General features: G+C 41.8%; 1 pseudogene; it reads right to left on the bottom strand.

The window, feature by feature from the left end:
• Positions 1–1,050: 1,050 nt before the first annotated feature.
• Positions 1,051–9,702, bottom strand: LOC125914305 (probable RNA polymerase II nuclear localization protein SLC7A6OS; annotated as a pseudogene).
• Between the last annotated feature and the right edge of the window lie 10,302 nt (positions 9,703–20,004).

Below are 20,004 nucleotides of genomic sequence, written 5' to 3'. Positions count from 1 at the left end.
TCTAATATTCTTTTGATCTCAAGCAAAGCAGGGAATTCCGTGAAAAGAAAACAAAGAACAAAAATAAAATCATTCTTGTGTGATTTCTTTGAAATAGTTTGGGATGGTTTTTAAGTTTCTTCATATGGACTGCTATTGTTTGCATTTCAAAACACGAACGCAGCTATAAAATGTTTTGTTTGTTCTTAAATGTATTATTCGATGTCATCCTATACGAATTTACAATATACATGCTTATATTTGCTCATGATACAAAAGATTTCGAGAAATCTTCGTAATACTACAAAGAAGTGTAACAAATAGAAAGCTTACATTTTCGTTTGAACCGATGTTTTCCTTCAATCAAACAAAAATAGGAGAAGAGGGAAGTCACTGATTTTTTTTTTCTTTTGCTCTGCTGTTTCCTTTTCATGTTTAAAGTTAGTTTTCACTAAACACAGTATCACATTCACACATTCCCTGTTTCTTGGCACCACTGCCAGAGGAAGACAGCGATATTTACAACCATTATCAAAGTCAGAAAGCAGGGAGGTGGAGACAGCTGTTAACCAAAGCCTCTCAGAGCTCAGGCAGATTCTATTTCCTTCACTAATGACTATTACTATCCAGCCTGTGCTGCCATAAGGGTCCCACTGTAGCCCTTCTAGATTCCCTCTATTAAGAGAAACAGGCTTTTACTGGAGGCAGGTGCCCTGGTGAGGTAGGAAGTCCCAGTGCTGAGGAAACAGGAGCCTCTCCTCCACTTACTGGCTTCAGCACAGGAGGAGAATGGGAAAATGCCTGCGCCAAGAAGCTTCATTTTCACAGCTTATTTTTTTTTTTTAACTATAGTATCATTTTTGATGGAGGCAAAGGAGTCCTGGTGTTACTGGAAAAGACAAACTTCTTCAGCACAAGTTTTCACTGGTAGGATGGTGATGTTGGCCATGCATCTTCCTTCCATGTGTTAAGCTAGGAAACCCAAGAAGGCATAACCAGGACAGCTGACGCTGCAGACACAGAGCCCCCAAGGACCTGTGATAGAACCTCATAGATATCACAGGATCATCATCAGTCTGAATCCAGGTCATTGGGGTTGTCAGAGCCAAACTCCTGCACATCTGAAGGATATTTGCTTCACACCTCTGGTCTGCCATTGCCTTTTTCCTTTTCCCTGAGGCTGTCCTATTCATCAGAGCCTCTGGAATCTTCATCTCTGGCACTGTTCACCTCCTGTGGGCACCCACTGTGCCTGTTTTCCTCACTGTTCTCATCATTTTCATCTTCGTAAATGTCCTGTGGTTGCTGGCCATCACTCACCAGCTCCCACTTCTGGCTGTCGTGCTGCACAGAGGAATTCCTCGCTCCATTCTGGAGTGGCCATCTCCAAGTGGTAACTGTCATACACAGTTATCCTTCTGTTCCTCCTGGTGCCCAGCTCTTGATCCATCTGTCCTTGGACACAGTCAACTGCTCATAGATCAACTCTATGCAATTGCAGAGGATTACATCTGAGTCAGATGTTTTCCAGGAGCCATTGGAGGTGACTCCCTACTTGTGGACCAGGTCAACAGCTGGAAGCATGCATCCTTAGCGGCTTCTGGGTTTCCCACGCCTCATCAGACTCCAGGCCACTGGAGGGAATCTCTGGGATCAGTGTCTAGAGATCACCCGACAGTGGCCTTCCAGCCAGATCTCCTTAGGCAAAGCATAGAGGTTGTGCCGGATGTGCCCCTGGGTGCCCAGAATAGTGCAGGGTGGTTTACAGGAGTGGCTGGACTGGATGGCTCCTCTTGGGAGTGCACTGGGGCCACCACCCGCAAGATGTTATTCTCCACTGCTCTCTCCAGATCTTTGTGGGCATCTTTTGGGCCATTCCTGGACTGCAGGGTTCCAAGGTCTTCACAAGTAAAGACAAGAGCTTTGCAGTCTCCCCACTGCACTCTGGCTTCACACAGGCAGACACCTGTCCTGTCTGCCTCCAGGGCAGCTGTCACCAAGCCTCTTATTGCTGTAGTATTTTAAGATTACACTTGACCCTTGAACAACGGGGATTTGAACTGCATCAGTCAGCCCACTTAAACACAATTAAAAATAAATACAATATAGAATATAACATAGTATAGTATAAATACAGTATAGTATTTAGTCTTCCATATGATTTTCTTTTCCCTAACCTACTTTGTTATAAGAATACAATATGGAATACACATGACATACAAAATACATGTTAACCAACTGTTTATGTTATCCATAAGGCTTCTGGTCAATAACAGGCTATTGGTAGTTAAGTTTGGGGGGAATCAAAACTTACATGTGGATTTTCCAGTTCACACAGGATTGATGCTGCTAATCACCATGTTGTTCAAGAGTCAACCATTCTTACAACTCTTCCTTAACAAGGTAAGTGATGTTAATTTCAGCACTGAACAAGCAGCTGCCTCAATCCATCAGGAGGAATCTTTGGGCCTGACCCGTACTTTTAGGGTGTTCAGAACATGTTAACGATTTCACTATTTGTCAGCGCAAGCAACACAAGTAGCAGGTTAAAACCTGTGTGGGTTATGTAAAACAACACAAATAAGAACTGCAGACCTGCAAAGCTTTACCCAATGGCTGAGCAAAGCAGCCACCAGCCTGCGTATTACCTAAAAACTAGATCTAGTCCCTAACTACATGCTGAGATCCTGCAGACTCTTTGCTAGCTGGCTTTAGATATGTCCGCCTGTCCAGAAGTGGGAACAATGTAGGCGCTTCTTGCTAGGGGGGCAGTAGGAACTTGAGCTTTTCTTCTGGCCTTGGAGAGGAAAAAAGGGCCCCTGTAATCTGTTCTCCTCTCCTTAATAAACTGAAATTTTAAAATAAGTCATTTTTCTTTCTTACTTATTTTTTAAATGTATTTATTTATTTATTTGGAGAGAGAGAGAGAGAGAGAGAGCACGAGCAGGAGGAGAGAGAGAGAGAGAGAGAGAGAGAGAGAGTGAGAATCTCAAGCAGGCTCCGAGCTCAGCACCTAGCTGGACAGGGGGCTGTCTCCCACAGCCCTGGGATCATGACCTGAACCAAAATCAAATCAGTTGCCCAACCGACTGAGTCACCCCCGCGCCCCTCATTTGTTTTTCTTGTGATTAGGTTCACTGTCCCTTAGTTACGTCTGAAAATCATTGTCAGCATCTCTTGTCTAGTTTGTCAGCCCCACCTCTCTAGTTGCTGTATATCTGGGCCTTACAAGACCACATCTTTGTCTCACAGATGTCCCAGGGTCTTCTTTACTGACCACTTTCTGAGATGGCAGACAAACCCTGCCCAACTAGACCCCAACTCACATTTCATTTTCCTTGCTTTTTAGCAACCCTCCTTACATATCAGTATATGAGCTGTACTCACACTGAAAGTAACACTGAAAATCCTTGTTGTGTCCCGAAAACTGCTGCACTATCCCAATGACAAACTAAATTAGCTTATTAATTTATTTAGAGAGAGAGAGAGAGAAAACACACAAGTGGGGGAGGGGCAGAGAGGAGAGACAGAATCCCAAGCAGGCTCCATACCATCAGAACAGAGCCCAATGTGGGGCTCAAACCATGAGATCATGACCTGAGCTGAGATCAAGAGTCGGACACTTAACCGACTGCGCCACCCAAGCGCCCCTGTTTTTTTTTAGTCCACTTATTTTAGTTTACATGAGATAAAATTCATTCCTTTCCTGTACAGTTCCATGAATTTTTACAAATTCACGGTAATGTGTACACAGCCACCATAATCAAGATACAGAATTGTCTCATCACCTCCCAGAAATTTCCCTGGTGCTACCCCATTGTAGTCAACCTCTCCCCCCATCTTTACCACCTGGAAGGTGTGAGATCTGTTTTCTACTGCTATAATTTTGCCTTTTCCAAAATGTCATATAGAAGGAACCCTTTACTTAGGCCTCTTTCCCTTGGATGGATGTTTTGTGAAATTCCAAGTTGTTGCATTTATCAGTTGTTCTTTTTTTTTTTTTTTTTTTTTTTTTTGAGACAGAGACAGAGCATGAACGGGGGAGGGGCAGAGAGAGAGGGAGACACAGAATCCGGGCAGAGAGAGAGGGAGACACAGAATCCGAAGCAGGCTCCAGGCTCTGGGCCATCAGCCCAGAGCCTGACGCGGGGCTCGAACTCACGGACCGCAAGATCGTGACCTGAGCCGAAGTCGGACGCTCAACCGACTGAGCCGCCCAGGCGCCCCTGTTCTTCTTTTTAGTTGCGGTAGATTTGTATAGGTGTACCGTGTTTTATCTGTCTATTGAAAGGCCTTAGGTTTTGGTAGTTATGAATAAAGCCACTGCAAATATTTGCTTACAATTTTTTGTGTGTGAACATAAATTTTCATTTTTCTGGAGTAGATACCTATGTGGGATTGCAGGGTGATATGCTAAGAGGATGTTTAACTTTTTTAAACTGCCAAGCTTTTCCAAGGCGGCTGTACCAGTTTTACCAACAATGTATTTTATTTTATCTCCCTGTATTTTTTAAAGAAGCAATTTTATTGAGGTAAAATTCACAAGTCACAGAATTTACCCATCTAAAATGTACAATTCAATGGTTTTTAGTATAATCACATGATTGTGCAAACATTACCACAATCAGCTGAGGACATTTTCATCAGCTCAAAAAAGAAACTTTGTACCCATTAGTAGACACTCCTCATTTCTCCCCAACTTCTCCAGCCCCAGGCAGTCAAAATCGACTTTTTGTTTCTGTAGATTTGCTTAGACTAGACATTTCATATTTATGGAATCACATAATATTAGCATTTTGTGACTGGTTTCTTAGCATAATTTCAAGATTCATTCTTGTGGTAGCATATATCAGTATTTCATTCCTTTTTATGGCCAAATAATATCCCAGTGTTTGGATATAACACATTTCATCCATCCATTTGTTGATGGACATTTGGGTTGGATTTCCACTTTTTTGGCAATTATGAATAATGCTTATGAACGTGCGCGGATGAGCTTTTGCACGGACACGTGTTTTCATTACTATTGGGAATTACTACCTGGGAATGGAATCGCTGGATGATACGATAACTCTATATTTAATCATTCAATGAACTGCAAGGCTGTTTTCCAAAGCGGCTGCATCATTTTACGTTCCCACCAGTAATGCCTGGGATAACCGTGACCACCTGGGTCTTCCATTGCGCCACACACAATGCAGGGGCTAAGCCAGTGTCTCCGTGATTGCGTAAGTGTGGATGGAGTAGTGTCTGGAGTATTGTACTGGCTAGGCAGAAACAAAGGAATATAGGGTGCTTACAGCAACAGTCTACAGCGGAATGCAGAGCCTAGCGATATTCTATGGTGAGCAGCATTCCCTTGGTCTTCTACACAACTGCAGTCCTTCCAGCCCTCCATCCTTCCTCCAGTGTCCAGGTCTGCAGGGTGGGTTCAGCAAGGCCGCTAGCAGGTCACATAAAGCGGTGGTGGACAGCCGGGAGAAGACTGAGAGACAAAGGCATGATTCCCACAGCTCCATCGGATTCCATAGCCCACGCTCCACGAGATGAAAAACTAGTTCCATATCTCAAGCTGGTTAATGGCCAGCTCCGTGCCCAGATCATCTGCTTCCCAGCCCTGTGTCTCCTTTGGGACATACACACCCCATCACAAGGCGACAGCCTTCCCGGGTGTCAATGTCGTGGAGACTGAAGGGCCTTCAAGACCACAAATGATGGTTTTCCAGAGAGATCATTTATATATTAAAGCTGACTCATGGGGGTTATTTCTTGGTGGTGGGTTAAGTGGTGAACTCATCTGTCAAATCTTACTAGCTGCTCGTATGGCATCAACTGCTGGACAAGAGGGGTAGTTCCTGAGGCTAATGAGGTAGGCAGGAGCCAGGTCAGCAGTAGAATTTTGTGTCATTCCAAGGAACCTGGGCTTTCCTTTGAAGATGACAGCCACGAAGGCACCTTTGTCCGGGAAGCATGGAGTCCTGCCACAATCACCCGGCTCACCCCCTGACCATATGTCTCAAGCCATTCCTAATCTGGTTCCCCTCCTGAGAGCTGGACTCTGAATTTGACCCTATTTTTCTAAGCAATAACAAATCTGATTGTGATGATTCATAAGACAATGTTGCCAATTCCAAATCTGTCCTGAACATATGTGGGGCAGTCCAGGTGAAAGGGCAGGATAGCTAACGGGACAGATAATCCACACATTCCGTTCTGGGGGTGAAATAGTTTAGCAATAGAATTTACAGGTATAGTGGATGCTGTATTGCGCCCTGTTGCCATTGAGAGACATATTCGCCAGCTGCAGGTAACGTTGCTAGGAAATTCACCAAGAGGCTTTATTGAGAATCTTAAGCAGACACCAGAAAAAAATGTTTGTGAAAAACAGTGCTAAAAGCAAACGAATTGAAGCCAGGGACATTTAGTTGTACTGAATGATTCACTGATTGACTGATTAATTGATCAGAGCTAGAAGATTTATTTAAAATATAAATCCGGGGCACGTGGGTGGCTCAGTCGGGTAAGCATCCCACTTAGGCTGAAGTCATGATCTCACTGTTTGTGAGTTCTAGACCCTCGTCAGGCTCTCTGCTGACAGCTCAGAGCCTGGAGCCTGCTCCGGATTCTGTGTCTCTCTCTTTCTCTGCCCCTCCCCCACTTGTGCTCTGTCTCTCCCTGTCTCTCTCAAAAATAAATAAACATTAAAAAAATAAAATATAAATCCTATAGGATAGGATACCAGTTACACAGTAATCAGGAGGCAGAATTTAATGGGCAAAATCCTGTACAGAGTGGGGAGATTGATCTTTATGGGAGGATCACTGCTTTCTCCTTGGGTGTAGGCAGGAGGAGGAAAGGAGGCTCAGCATTTCCAGGTTTTCCCCTGAAAGTCTGAAGAAGTCTACACATGTCCTACATACATCTATAGTATCTTTGAAATCTAAATTCAAGACAATTTATGAGCTTGAAGGGGTTAGATTTACTCTGGAGGTGAGATTGAAATGACAATGCTGTCTGCACACAGCCTGTTCTTTCTATATATTTGGGTGTGTCTCACACTGCATAGTTGGATTGTGTGTGTGTGTGTGTGTGTGTGTGTGTGTGTGTGTTTATCTGAGAATCTTTCCGTCATATTGAGGATCAAATACATTTACTTACCTTGTTATAGTTTGCAAATCAATATAAAAACTTGGTGAAAGATTCAGGGCTTAAGGAGCACTAAACCCATACCTAGATTTGGGTTGATTTAGGCAGGGCATTGCTGGGGTGGTGAGGAGGCAGAAGGTGTACACCAGAGGACTGGGCGTTAGAACTGGTAAGTGACTAAGCCACGTGAAAATTATATATAGATTTTAGAGGCCATTAGGGTGTAATGACAAAGGGACAGAGGAGTTGTTTTGGGGTGCTGGAACTTCTCTGGATCCTGATCGTGATGGAATTTATACAAATCAATACATGTGTTAAACCTGTAAGAAGTCAGTTTTACTGTATTTTAATTCAAAACATAGGAATTTACAATTTAACCCCGAAATAAGTAAACTTCCTATGTCTGACCACCCAAAGTGACATTTGTTTCTTAACCAAAGTCTGATTTCTCTGTGATGTCTCTTCAGATGTCAGTGTTTTACCTATAATTAAAAATGGCAAAGTTTATCAGCCTTTCCAAGATTAATATCTGATGCTGCAGCTGTCACAAGATTTGGTATTTATGGTGAGCACTGGGAACACTGCTAACAAATTTCTAAAAATAACCAAGGGGGGACTGTAGGTTGGGGTTAGGGTTGGATTGGGGTTGGGATTCTGTGAGGTTTGAGTGACATACATAGTAAATGGGTGGGGAGGGAACCTTGAGCAGAGGTATTTACACAGAATTCAGGGAAGGGTCCATGCTCTAGCCATGTTATCCCCAGGAGCAGGACCTCCAGCTATTTGCTTCTGACAGGTGGAATAAGGAGAGTTTTGATTTTATGCCCTACACTCTTCCGTGTTGTTCAGATTTGCAGCTAAAAACATGTGCTTGTTTTATAAAAGAAAAAGCAAGTGCTGAGAAAGAAGACAGTGAAGTTTATGAAGATAAGCTAAAAAGTAACTAAAACTAAACTTTTTGGTCTATCTTCGCAAACTTTCCCAGCAGGTCTGAATTTGCCTCTGGTTTCCCTGTGGCCTCGGGAAGAATGCTGCTGCCCTGCCATCTAGTGGCGACATGGCAGAGGCACCTTCCAACCAGCGTTTCAGCAAAGCAAACATTTGCTTTACCGACTTTGAAGAAGACAGCAACTATACGTTGTTCTGACTAAAACTTTGATTTGCCAAAGCCTTATGGATACCAAACACAGGTCAAGCATTCTTTTTTATGGTAAAAATCTCATCCTTTTGGCATCATCAAGGAACAAAACTTCTCCACTCAAAGCTTAGCTCTCAAGGACCTACATAAAAATTAAATTAAACCATTTCTTAAACTGAATATATTGAACAAAACAACGTTTCTTTTAGAGCTCATGGTTGAAAAAAATAAAACAAGGGGTGCCTGGGTGGCTCAGTCAGTTGAGCTGTCCGGCTTTGGCTCAGGTCATGATCTCACGGTCTGTGAGTTCGAGCCTCGGGTCGGGCTCTGTGCTGACAGCTCAGAGCCTGGAGCCTGTTTTGGATTCTGTGTCTTCCTCTCTCTCTGCTCTTCCCCCGCTCATGCTCTGTCTCTCTCTCTCTCTCTCTCAAAAATAAGTAAACATTAAAAAATAAAACAAAACAAAACAAAACAAAACAAAACAAAACAATATCACCGGGAAGAGCCCGGTTTCATCGTAACGAATCAGTAAATCCAGAGCCCGGTGTAGCAGTATATCCTATATTGGTTTGCTAGGCCCACTGTAACAAAGTGCCACAGAGTGGGTGGCGTAAATGACAGAAGTTTGTTGTCCCACAGTTCTGGAGGATGGAAGTCCAAGACCAAGGTGCTGGCAGCATTGGTACCTTCTGAGGGCTGTGAGGGAAGGATCTGTCCCACGCTTCCTTCTCTTTGGCTTGTACTCCCCCTGCGTCTTTACCGTGTCTTCCCTTCATCTGTATCTCTGTGTCCAAATATCCCCTTTTAATAAAGACATCAGGCATATTGGATTAGTACCCACCTATTGGCCTCAGTTCAACTTGATTAGCCCTTTAAAGACCCCATTTCCAAATGAGGTCACATTCTGAGGTAGTGGTGGTTAGGACTTCAACATCCGAATTGGGGGTGGGGTCCGTGCACAGTTGAACTCTGATTTGGCCTTCGATGAGCTGAATCACCAGTCTATTTTGATGAACAATAAGCATGAGGCAGTCAGTACAAAGAAGGGTGCTGTTACCATTCCATAGCTGCCATGGATGGAAGGGCATAACCAAGAGCTGGGCAAGACCCGTGGAGTATGATGGATGGTGGGGATTGTTGCTCCGACAGGCAACGGGGCAGGTAGTGTGGAAATGCATCGTGTGAAGTGGGGCGGGGAGCTGGGCCCAGGCATTAAGGAAAAGTGCATGGTCTGGCAGTGGGGTATAGGGACCCATGTCGGGCAGAGAAGAAAATGGGCCAGTGTAGGTCCTGGGAGCAGCTTCACTGAGGTGTGATGAGGGAAGAGCTGAGCCACTCACCTGCAGAATGTGCATGGAACCGCTAAGCTGTGGACAGGGGAAGGATTGAGCTTTGCTGCTGTAGGCACCACCGTGGCATGGGCACATCTGAGCTGGCATGATTGTGTTGCTTCCTATGAGTGCGGCTAGGCTCTGGGGAGTTGTTTGCGGCTCAGAACCCTTCTAGGCAGCCTCCATTTCTCTCAAACGTCAATAGCAACTGGGAGGATAAATCTGTGCTTGGGTTTGTCCCCTCTGCTATAACAGTAATTTAACATCATATGAGAGATTTCTGATGTAATTCAACCATTTCCTAGGTTGTCTGGGAAGTTTATTTGGAGGTCTGGGAGATATAGTAAATCCTGGGAGTGTTCTAATGAGGTCTGATCAATCTTTGATGTAAAGATCTAAAATCTTATAAGCATCTTGGAAATACATGAATTATTATTAATTTAGCTTTAAGGCTTACACAAGATGTAGAAGCATACTCTGTTTTCTTGGTCATATCTACACAGATAGAATTTTCCAAAATGTGGAAATCACCTCATTATACAGATTTGGACATCATAATGACAATTAATAAAATGAAATTCTAATTGAGTCTTCATTAAAAATTTTTTTTAATGTTAATTTATTTTTGAGAGAGAGAGAGAGAGCATGAGCAGGGGAGGGGCAGAGAGAGAGAGAGGGAGACACAGAAATCGAAGCAGGCTCCAGGGTCTGAGCTGTCAGCACGGAGCCCAATGCGGGGCCTGAACTCACAAACTATGAGATCATGACCTGAGCCAGAGTCTGATGCTTAACCAACTGAGCCAATCAGGTGCCCCTTGAGTTTTCATTTTTATTGCTAAGTTTTTTTTAAGGAGAAGAACTTGCAGAAGGTAAGCAAGAAAAACACCTTGGTTCTAGAAGATTAGAACATATTCAGCAAAATGAACACATCTATATAAATGGTATACAAATAGTTCTTTCTGGTTTTCCTGTGCCAGTAGAGATCTGACTGGCAGGTATTTCTGCAATTAATTGATTCTAGAAAATTTGGCAAGGCTTGCTGTTCTCTGCCTCGAGAATTGGAAACGGCCCAGTTTATAAATATGAATATAACAGTGTCCTTTACGTGTTCAATGTTTTGGGAAAAGTCTCTGTCAAAAGATATGGTTTTTGTGACTTACAATACTTGATCTCAAATATTTATACATAAAGTGCCGATGCTCTGTTCTAAGAAATATTTTACCAAATTCAAAGTATATCGATATGTGAAAGCCACGACCTAAGTGTACGTGTCAGTTGCCTTCTCCTCAAGATCCACTCTCCATGATTGTCCACCCAGTCCTGGACTGAGGGGGCCTGACCTATATGGACTGCTTCAAGATTTCCCTTTGCCTCCTGGCTTCAGGATGGGTCCAGCCAGTGGAAGTAGGGGTTATCAGAAGAAGACCCACAGGTGGGAGGAAAATACAGGCAGATATTTATTCTCCTAGCTTCCTTCCTGTTGAGTTTCTGACAGGGGTGCTCTGAACCTAACCAGAGGTCACAGCTCCTGCCAGGTGGCCGCTTCCACAGAGCTGCCTCCCCAAACTCATGTGACTTTAAGTCTTCACATTTAGAGATAATAACTGTTCCTTAAGGTTATAAACCCCAGGGAACTGCACCATCAATTGTCACCTTCTGAAAACTCTGCCATGTATTTCAAGCAGTCCCTTTGATTAAATTCTCCTCAAATTACCCAGGTTTTTTTCCGTCTTATTTTTGTCAAGGCATTGATTATATAGTGTGTTTACTCTTTTCTTTGTGTGAACTAAGCATATGGCAGAAAACAGTAACATACAATCTCTGTGAAAAACTGGGGAGATTTTGTACTATAAAGCTGCTCTATTAATACATCTCGTCCTCCTTTTCTTTTAGTAGAAACCGGTGCTCCAATTTCTAGTCAGCTCTGAGTCTCTCTTGAGGTCAGCTTAGCCACAACCAGTCAGGATTCAAGGGGCTATTTATACTTTGTTATTGTTTGGGTTGGGTATTTTATGCCCCCCAAGTGCAACAACCATCCTCTAGAATATGTGAGGTAGAAGGAAGAAAGATTTCCTTCTTAGTATTATTGAAAAAATATTAAGTTTTTTATTTGCGTCCTTGTCCCTTCCCCTCAACAGGCCGCTGAACTTCTCACCTTATTCTTTTATTACATGGACACATTCTGTTGCATTAAAATGCTAGACTCTAGAAGCCAGAGACATAAATTAGCCTCTCATAGTTGAAAATGTGTGTGTGTGTACGATATAGTGAGTCGTGTCCCCTCAAAATTCGTATGTTGAAGCCCTAACCCAACAATGTGACTCAATTTCGAGATAAGAGTTTTAAGAGTTTAATTCCATTGTAGTCTAAAAATATACTTTGTATCACTTGTAGTCTTCTAAATTTTTTAAGGTGTACTTTATAGCCCATGGGGTGCCTGGGTGGCTCAGTGGGTCAAGTGTCCTACCCTTGATTTCAGCTCAGGTTGTGATCTCAAGGTTCATGGAATTGAGCCCAGTGTTGGGCTCTGCGCTGACAATGTGGGGCCTGCTTGGGATTCTCTCTTTCTCCCTCTCTTTCTGCCCCTCCAGCGAGTTCTCTCTCTCAAAAATAAATAAATAAATAAATAAATAAATAAATAAATAAGAAGGTGTACTTTATGGCCCAGAATGTGGTCTGTCTCGGTGAATGGTCTCTGCAAGCTTGAAAAGAATGTGTATTCTGCTTTTGTTAGCCAGAATATTCCATAAATGTCAATTAGATCAATTTATAGTGTTGTTCCGTTAAACTATATCGTAAATGATTTTTCTGCCTGCTTGATCTGTTAGTTATTGACGGACAGATGTTGGATCTCCAGCTATAATAGCGCATTGGTCTATTTTTCTTTTTTTTCTATTAGGTTTTGCCTCACATATTATGATGCTCTGCTGTTAGGTGCATGCATGTTTAAGAATGTAAGTCTTCTTGGAATATGACCCCTCTATTATTCTGTAGTGTCGCTTTTTATCCCTGATAATTTTCCTTGTTCTGAAGTCTACTTTGTCCAAAATGAATATAACTACTTTAGTTTTCTTTTGATTAGCATTATCGTTGTAATCTTTCTCCATACCTTTACTGTTAATCTATTGGATTCTGTATATTCAAAGTGGTTTTCTTGTAGACAACTTATGGTTGGGTCTTACTTTTTTTTTTTTTTAATCCACTCTGACAATTTCTGTCTTTTAATTGGTATAATTAGACCCATTCACATTTAAAGTGATTATTGAGCACTGGGTGTTATATGTAAGTGATGAATCACTAAATTCTACTCCTGAAATTATTATTACGCTGTATGCTAAGTTGGATTTAAATAAAATTAAGAAATTTTTTTAAAAAGCTATATTAAAAAAATAAAGTGATTATTCATGTATTTGGGTTAATATCAGTCATACTTGTAAGTATTTTCTATTTGTTGCCAGAGGCTTCTTTTTCTACTTTCTTTGAGTTTCATTGAGCATGGTTTATTTTTTAAGTTTATTTATTTATTTATTTAGAGAGAAAACAAGGGAGGGGCAGAGAGAGAAGGAGAGAGAGAATGCCAAGCAGACTCTGGCACCATCAGCACAGAACCTGACACAAGGCTTGATCTCATGAACTGTGAGATCATGACCTGAGTTGAAATCAAGGGTCAGACACTTAACCGACTGGGCCACCCGGGTGCCCTGAGCATTTTTTATTAGTAAACAGTTATACTTCTTTCATAAAAAATTAGTGGTTTCCCTAGAATTTGCAATATACTATAATATTTGTGGGGCTAAAAAAATTTTTTTTAATGTTTATTTGAGAGACAGAGACAGAGCATGAGTGGGGGAGGGGCAGAGAGAGAGGGAGACACAATCTGAAGCAGGCTCCAGGTTCTGTATTTGTGGAGTTTTAGAACCACCACTGTGTATGTACAGATATATAGGAAGGAAAAAATTGCAAATGTTTCAATTTGAAGAATTTAAGTGAAGGGTATATGAATGTTTGCTGTTCAATTCTTTCTATTTTTTTGTATGGCTGAAATTTTTCAAAAAAAAAGAATATGGGGGGAGGAATGCTACTGTACCGTTGTTGGAGGCCAGCCAGCCAGCCTGATTTTTTTTTTTCTTTCTTGTAGTCAATTCGCTTTTCACCTGAATGGTTGAAGTATTCTTTCTTTATCCTTAAGGTGGAATAACTTACCTCTGATATTTACAGTTGTAAAGCGTCCCTTAATAACTTTTCCTTGAATGCGGTGTGCATCTCCACCTAGAAGCTCAATTTTTTTTTTCTGGGTAATCACCTTTATTAAATCTTCTGGCCATTATGGGGGTTACTTTGCATTTAGGACACAAATTATCCTCACGTTGGATCATTTCTATCTTCTGTTTCTGTGGGCTTCTCTGTGTTTTCTTTAATTTCTTTTTTTTGCAACTGCATGTACTCTGATCATCTTAAGCTTTTCTCTTAACTTGATTTCCAAAGGTGTCTCTTCTATTCCTTGCTATTTGTAATTCAGTGTATTAATTCTGTAATCGTGTTTTTTGGCCCCTCAATTTATATGTATATACGTATATTTTTTAAATGTTTATTTATTTATTTTGAGAGGGGGAGGGGGAGGGGCAAAGGGAGAGGGAGAGAGAGATTCCCAAGCAGGCTCAAAGCTCAGAGTAGAGCCTAACACAGGGCTCAATTCTATTAGTGTGAGATCATGACCGGAACCTAAATCAAGAGTTGGTGACTTAACCAACTTAGCCACCCAGGTGCCCCTCCAGGTGGAACCTGGAGTCTGCTTCAGATTCTGTGTCTCCCTCTCTCTGCCCCTCCCCTGCTCATGCTCTGTTTCTGTCTCTCAAAAATAAATAAACGTCAAAAAAAATTTTTTTAGCTCCACAAATATTATAGTATATTGCAAATTCTAGGGAAACCACTAATTTTTTAATAAAAGAAGTGTGTGTGTGTGTGTGTGTGTGTGTGTATTGTTTTAAGAGAGAGAGAGTGAGCACACATGAGCAGGGGAGGGGCAGAGAGAGAGGGAGACACAGAATCCGAAGCAGGCTCCAGGCTTTGAGCTGTCAGGGCAAAGCCAGATGTGGGTCTCGATCTCACAAACCGTGACACCATGACCTAAGCCAAAGTCAGACACTTAACATACTGAGCCACGCAGGCACCCCTCAATTTATATTTTTCAGTCTGAAGCTCTCCTTTTTATCATTTTCTTTTGTTTCTCTTTACTCTCTTCTTGATGAAGTCTTATTTTTAATTAGTATATATACAATTCACAGAGATATAAAATGTCTTGCTATTCCTTTATGTATTCCTATAGATCATTTTCTTTAGCATTCCTTGCATGATTTCCTCCTTCCTTGCCTCTCCCACTTTCCCATTTTCATTGTTAAATGCACCAAGCCATTGTTCAGCTTTTTGCAGTTTCAACGAATAGTCCATCCCTTTGAGGAACTCGCTCAACCTTTGGGTCATTTCCCAATGGGAAACTGGACTCAGAGACGGAGTGATTGCCAAGAATAGGGGGGAAAGAAAGGCTATCCCTCAGTTGGTAATCTTCAGATTGCTTGTAATTCTTAGATTTGTGGGTTTTCCAATATGATTTCAGGTGGTGGTGTGGTGAGGAGTCAGGCCTCTGCCTTTCCACTTTGCTCCAGAATCTTCTACTTCCTTCCTTGACGTCAGTTTTTGAAGTTTATTACCTTACATTATCTCTGTTTATTGCCAATTATTGATGATTTTTTGGGAGGCAAGGATTTAAAAAAAACTTATTTGGGGGACATTTGTTAAGAAGTAGGGAAAGCAAAATGTGGGTCAATCTTAATTCTCCTTTTTAACTTAAAAGTCTATTAATCTCCACCTTGTCATGTTTATATTTAAAAGCAGGTCACAGGAAGAGGGAATTCCTTTTTTTTTTTTTTTTCTTTTTGAGAGACAGAGAGAGAGAGAACACATATGCATGCGAGTGGGGAAGAGGCAGAGGAAGAAGGAGAGAGAAAATTTTAAGCAGGCTCCATGCCCAGCACAGAGCTTGACTCAGGGCTCAATCCCACGACCATGAGATCATGACCTGAGCTGAAACCAGAAGTAGGGTGTTTGACTGACTAAGCCACCCAGGCTCCCCAGGAAATACTTCTCAAAAGGAACAAACCCTAATGCTTTGAGCTGAGCATGATGTCAGAAGTCATCCACTCCCTCAAGTTCACAGAGCTAGTTAATGACTGAGCTGGGACTACCTAAAGGTCTCTTGATATTTTTTCCCCCCATCTTCCTCTTTCTCACTAATGGGTGGAGTTCTCTCAGAGAGAGAAGTATGTGTGTAGTTTTCATGCTGGTGACTTTCCTTCCCTGCCTCTAATCATACTACATCCCTCTGAGTCTTTGTAAAAGACACCCTGGTGGCCCGGAAATTGGGGCTCTAAGTGTAACACTAAAAAAGCACACACTGGATAAAGACTCCATAAAATGAGGAGAGAACACTAGGGGAAAAGTGTAAGCTTTTTTCTTTCTCTTTTTTCTCTCTAGTTTAAAAAAAACCCTCGGCCAAACAAACAAACAAACAAAACCAAAAAAATGCCACCAAGAGGCATAAATCATTTTAGGGTACGAAACATTGTAAAAGTGAGGAGTTTGATTTTCTGGGCTGATTCACCTCAGCTGCTATGACAGGCAATGAGAATTGAGAAATGGTCCCCATGAGAACTGTATAATGAGTATACGCCTTGGGTTTTAATATTGTCAGTTGGAAAATGACTTAAGAACAAGATAAAGGAGCGTAGTTTAGCAGGGAATGTAAAAACACAATCTGCCTTGAATGTTATAACTCCCCAAAGGGTCAGGCCTATCTCTGATCCGTGAGGTATCTCAGAATGCACCCCGTCTATTACACTGGGAGCTTTCCCTCTTCAAGAAGTAGAGCTATGAAGCTGTCCCCAAACTTATTGGTCACTATCCACCGTTAAAACCAGAGGGTTAAATATTTCTCCAGCTTTCCAGAAGCGCAGAGTCCTATTGCTTAAAGAGATTTTGATCTTTATTCTACAATGCGGATCTTAGTTGATTCTGACTTGGGGACATCCAGAAATAAATTAAACTTGACCCCTAGCTGCAAGAAAAGGACAAAAAGGAAGTACAAAAAGTACAAAGAAAAGTATTTTCTGTCAAAGTCAGTTGAGTATCAAACACTTAGAATTCATAAATAATCCAGAATTGCACGTGTGGAATATGCATGGCATGAGAGAATGAAACAATGATGGAAGTCTTTAGGTTCAAAACATAAAACATGGGAGTGAGTGAAAGACCCTTTTGGTTCCGAGAGGTAAGAGAGTTTCATCAAAAGAGGACAGGCTCTGAGATACTCACTTGTGCAAGTACGTGATTATAATCCTCAGTTCCTCATCTGTAAATTACAGATCATAATTGTAAGTATTCATGTTTATTATAAAGATTAAATAGGATAATCTGTGCAAAATGCCTGAATTAGACTAAGCACCCACTAAAAGTTTATTGATGTTATCATTGTTATTATTTTTCCCTGAAGACTAGAGTTCACATTGCTTTTACTCTTGCTTATATTTCTTGCAAGGACCAGTCCAGCAATTTCTTCTATCTTGCTCATATAGAAATAAAGGGAAACCTCTCTGACATGGAATCAGGAGACTAGAAGGAGCCTTACCATTCCATGTCAATTATAGGAAGAATTGTCAATTATAGACCCCAGCAGAAGAATCATCAATAAGAAGGAATCATCAATTACAGACCCCAACAGAGAAAGATGTACATTGCATCCCCTACAAGAAATCAATTCCCTCTGCAACTCAGCCAATGAGAAACTCTTGCTTTTCTCCAACAAACTTTTGTTCAAAACAACCCCTCCCAATTTCCTCATCCTTGTCTGTAAAATTACATTCCAGAAACCACTTCTGTCCTACTCTCAGACCCTGTGTTTTGGGTAGGATTATCCTAACTCCCAGCTTCAGGATATGTGGCCAACCTGACCATTCCACCCCCCTAAACAGGCTGCTTAGTTTAAGACTGGGCAGATGACTCAAATTAGACCAATGATTTTGCTAGATTCCATAGGAAAGCAAGAACTGCTAACCTATTAGAGTCTGAGTCTAGAGGTACCAGCGGTCACCATAGGGAAAAGGCTGCCTGGGAATGGAATCAGCACAGAGGAATGCAGAACTGAGAGATAGAGGTGGTTCTTTAATAAAATGTTTGAATTTCTGGCTCCAGCTGTAACTGAATACCTACACATGTACCCTTTATTGTTTTATAAGCCAAATGAAGTCTTTTTTTCTTGCTTAAGTCAGTTTGGCGTGAGTTTCTGTCATTGTATTTGAAGTCTTGATAAATAATCCTGTCTTAGAAAGAAATATGAACTAGGCAGTGTAATCCAGTTACTCATTTCTATATTTTTTCCACATTTCCCCCCCTCTCCTCTTGAATTCAGTGCCTTTATGCTCTCATCTTCCTATTTATTTTCTCATGGGAAATAATCTGATAATGTTTGTCCTTGATGCTACAGGGTGAATTTGTGTTACTGTGTTATTTTTCTTAGAATATTGACATTTGAGGCCTTACATTTATTCCTACACTGAAAGGCTTTGTTCCTGTTAAATTACTTAGCCTTAGATAAGTAGGTATGTCAAAATTAAAAGAAACATTAAAAATGTATCAACCAAATAACAATGTGTGACTCTTATTTGGATTCTAATTCAAACAAACGAAAGTTTAAAAATAAATGATGATATAATCAGGGGATTGAACATTGGATATTTGGTATTCAGAAATAATTGTTAAAATACTTATGTGTGATCATGCTAACATGGTAATTTTTAAAGAGTTTCTATTTTCAGGAGATAAATATGTAGATGTTTTGGATGGAAAGATATAATATTTGAGATTTGCTTCAAAATATTCCAGGGGTCCCTGGGTGGCTGAGTCAGCCAAACTCTAGATTTTGGCTCAGGTCATGATCCCAGGGTCATGGGATTGAGTCCCAAGTAGGGCTCTGCACTGAGTGTGGAGCATGCTTGGGATTCTCTCTCTCTCCCTCTCTCTTTCCCACTGCCCCTCTCCCCCATTTGCATGCTCTCTCTAAAATAAAAATAGTAATAATAAAAAATAAACAAAATATTCCAGTAGGTAAAAGGTAAGAGGACAGGAGGTACAGATGAAACAAAATGTGAGATAAATTAATAATGGTTGAAGCTGGGGTGATGGGTTGAGCATGGGGTTCATTATCTTAAATTCTAACTTTATAAGTTTGAAATTTTCCCTCAGAGATTTTTAAAAGTAATAAGTAGAAATTGCCAAGGCTGCTATGTGCCTATCCAGAACCTATGCTCTCCTTCTCCCTTACAAGCAGAACCCCAACATGGTTGAGGATGCAATGTAACTATCTAAATCAAAAAACTTTTTGATGATTTTTTTTCTTCCAGTCTTGCTTGCAGATGTGAATGACCTGTGAAATCAGATAGAAGCCATTGGGTGTGGCTTCCATGAATGTGACCCTGGTCTCTTTTCTGCTGCCTTAGACCAAGACCTGAGGAAGGAATTGGCAGAGTCATCTTGCTTCACAGACAACCTGAAGACCAGAATGCATGACGCTGTGGAGGGTGGTGCCAATAGTTAGAAGGAATCTGCATACTTGATGACTGTGGAGATGCCACGCCAGCTCGGGGATACTTTCCCTTTTTTTTTTTCAAAAGGGATAACTAACCTTTTTTATCTTTTTTTTTTTTTTTAATTTTTTTTTTATTTTTGAGACAGAGAGAGACACAGCATGAACGGGGGAGGGGCAGAGAGAGGGAGACACAGAATCGGAGGCAAGCTCCAGGCTCTGAGCCATCAGCCCAGAGCCCAACTCGGGGCTCGAACTCACGACCGCGAGATCATGACCTGAGCTGAAATCAGACGCCCAACCGACTGAGCCACCCAGGCGCCCCTAACCTTTTTTATCTTAAATTTGTATTCGTGCTCACAGAGGCTGTAAACTCTATGAGGACAAGGTCCCTCCCCGTCTCTAAGTTCACAAACTTGGGTGCTTTTTGGAGTTATCTGGGGTGCTTTTTAAAATATCAGGGAGTGGGCCCCTCTTCCAGAGTGCCTGATTTCAATGGAATTGGAATTTGTAAGAGCTGCCCTTGGTGATTTTAACGTGCAGCCAGCTTGGACACTCACTGTTAGAGCTCGCGGCCCCTGGCCGGTGGGTGGTGACCGCCAGGGATCACGCCTCACCGCCTGCGCTAGGAGGAGCAGTGGCCCAGGCAGCCGGGCGCTTCAAAGCCCACTCAGCCCCGCCCTTTCCCCGCCCTTTCCCCCCGCTCAGGGGCGGCCCCGGAAGGCGCCGTAACTCGAACTGTCTTTAAGCCCGCGTTCCGGGAACGCCGAGGTGCG

Source organism: Panthera uncia (assembly GCF_023721935.1).
Source record: "Panthera uncia isolate 11264 chromosome D3 unlocalized genomic scaffold, Puncia_PCG_1.0 HiC_scaffold_8, whole genome shotgun sequence".
Classification (NCBI taxonomy): Eukaryota; Metazoa; Chordata; class Mammalia; order Carnivora; family Felidae; genus Panthera; species Panthera uncia.
This window is presented reverse-complemented; position numbering and strand designations above follow the sequence as displayed.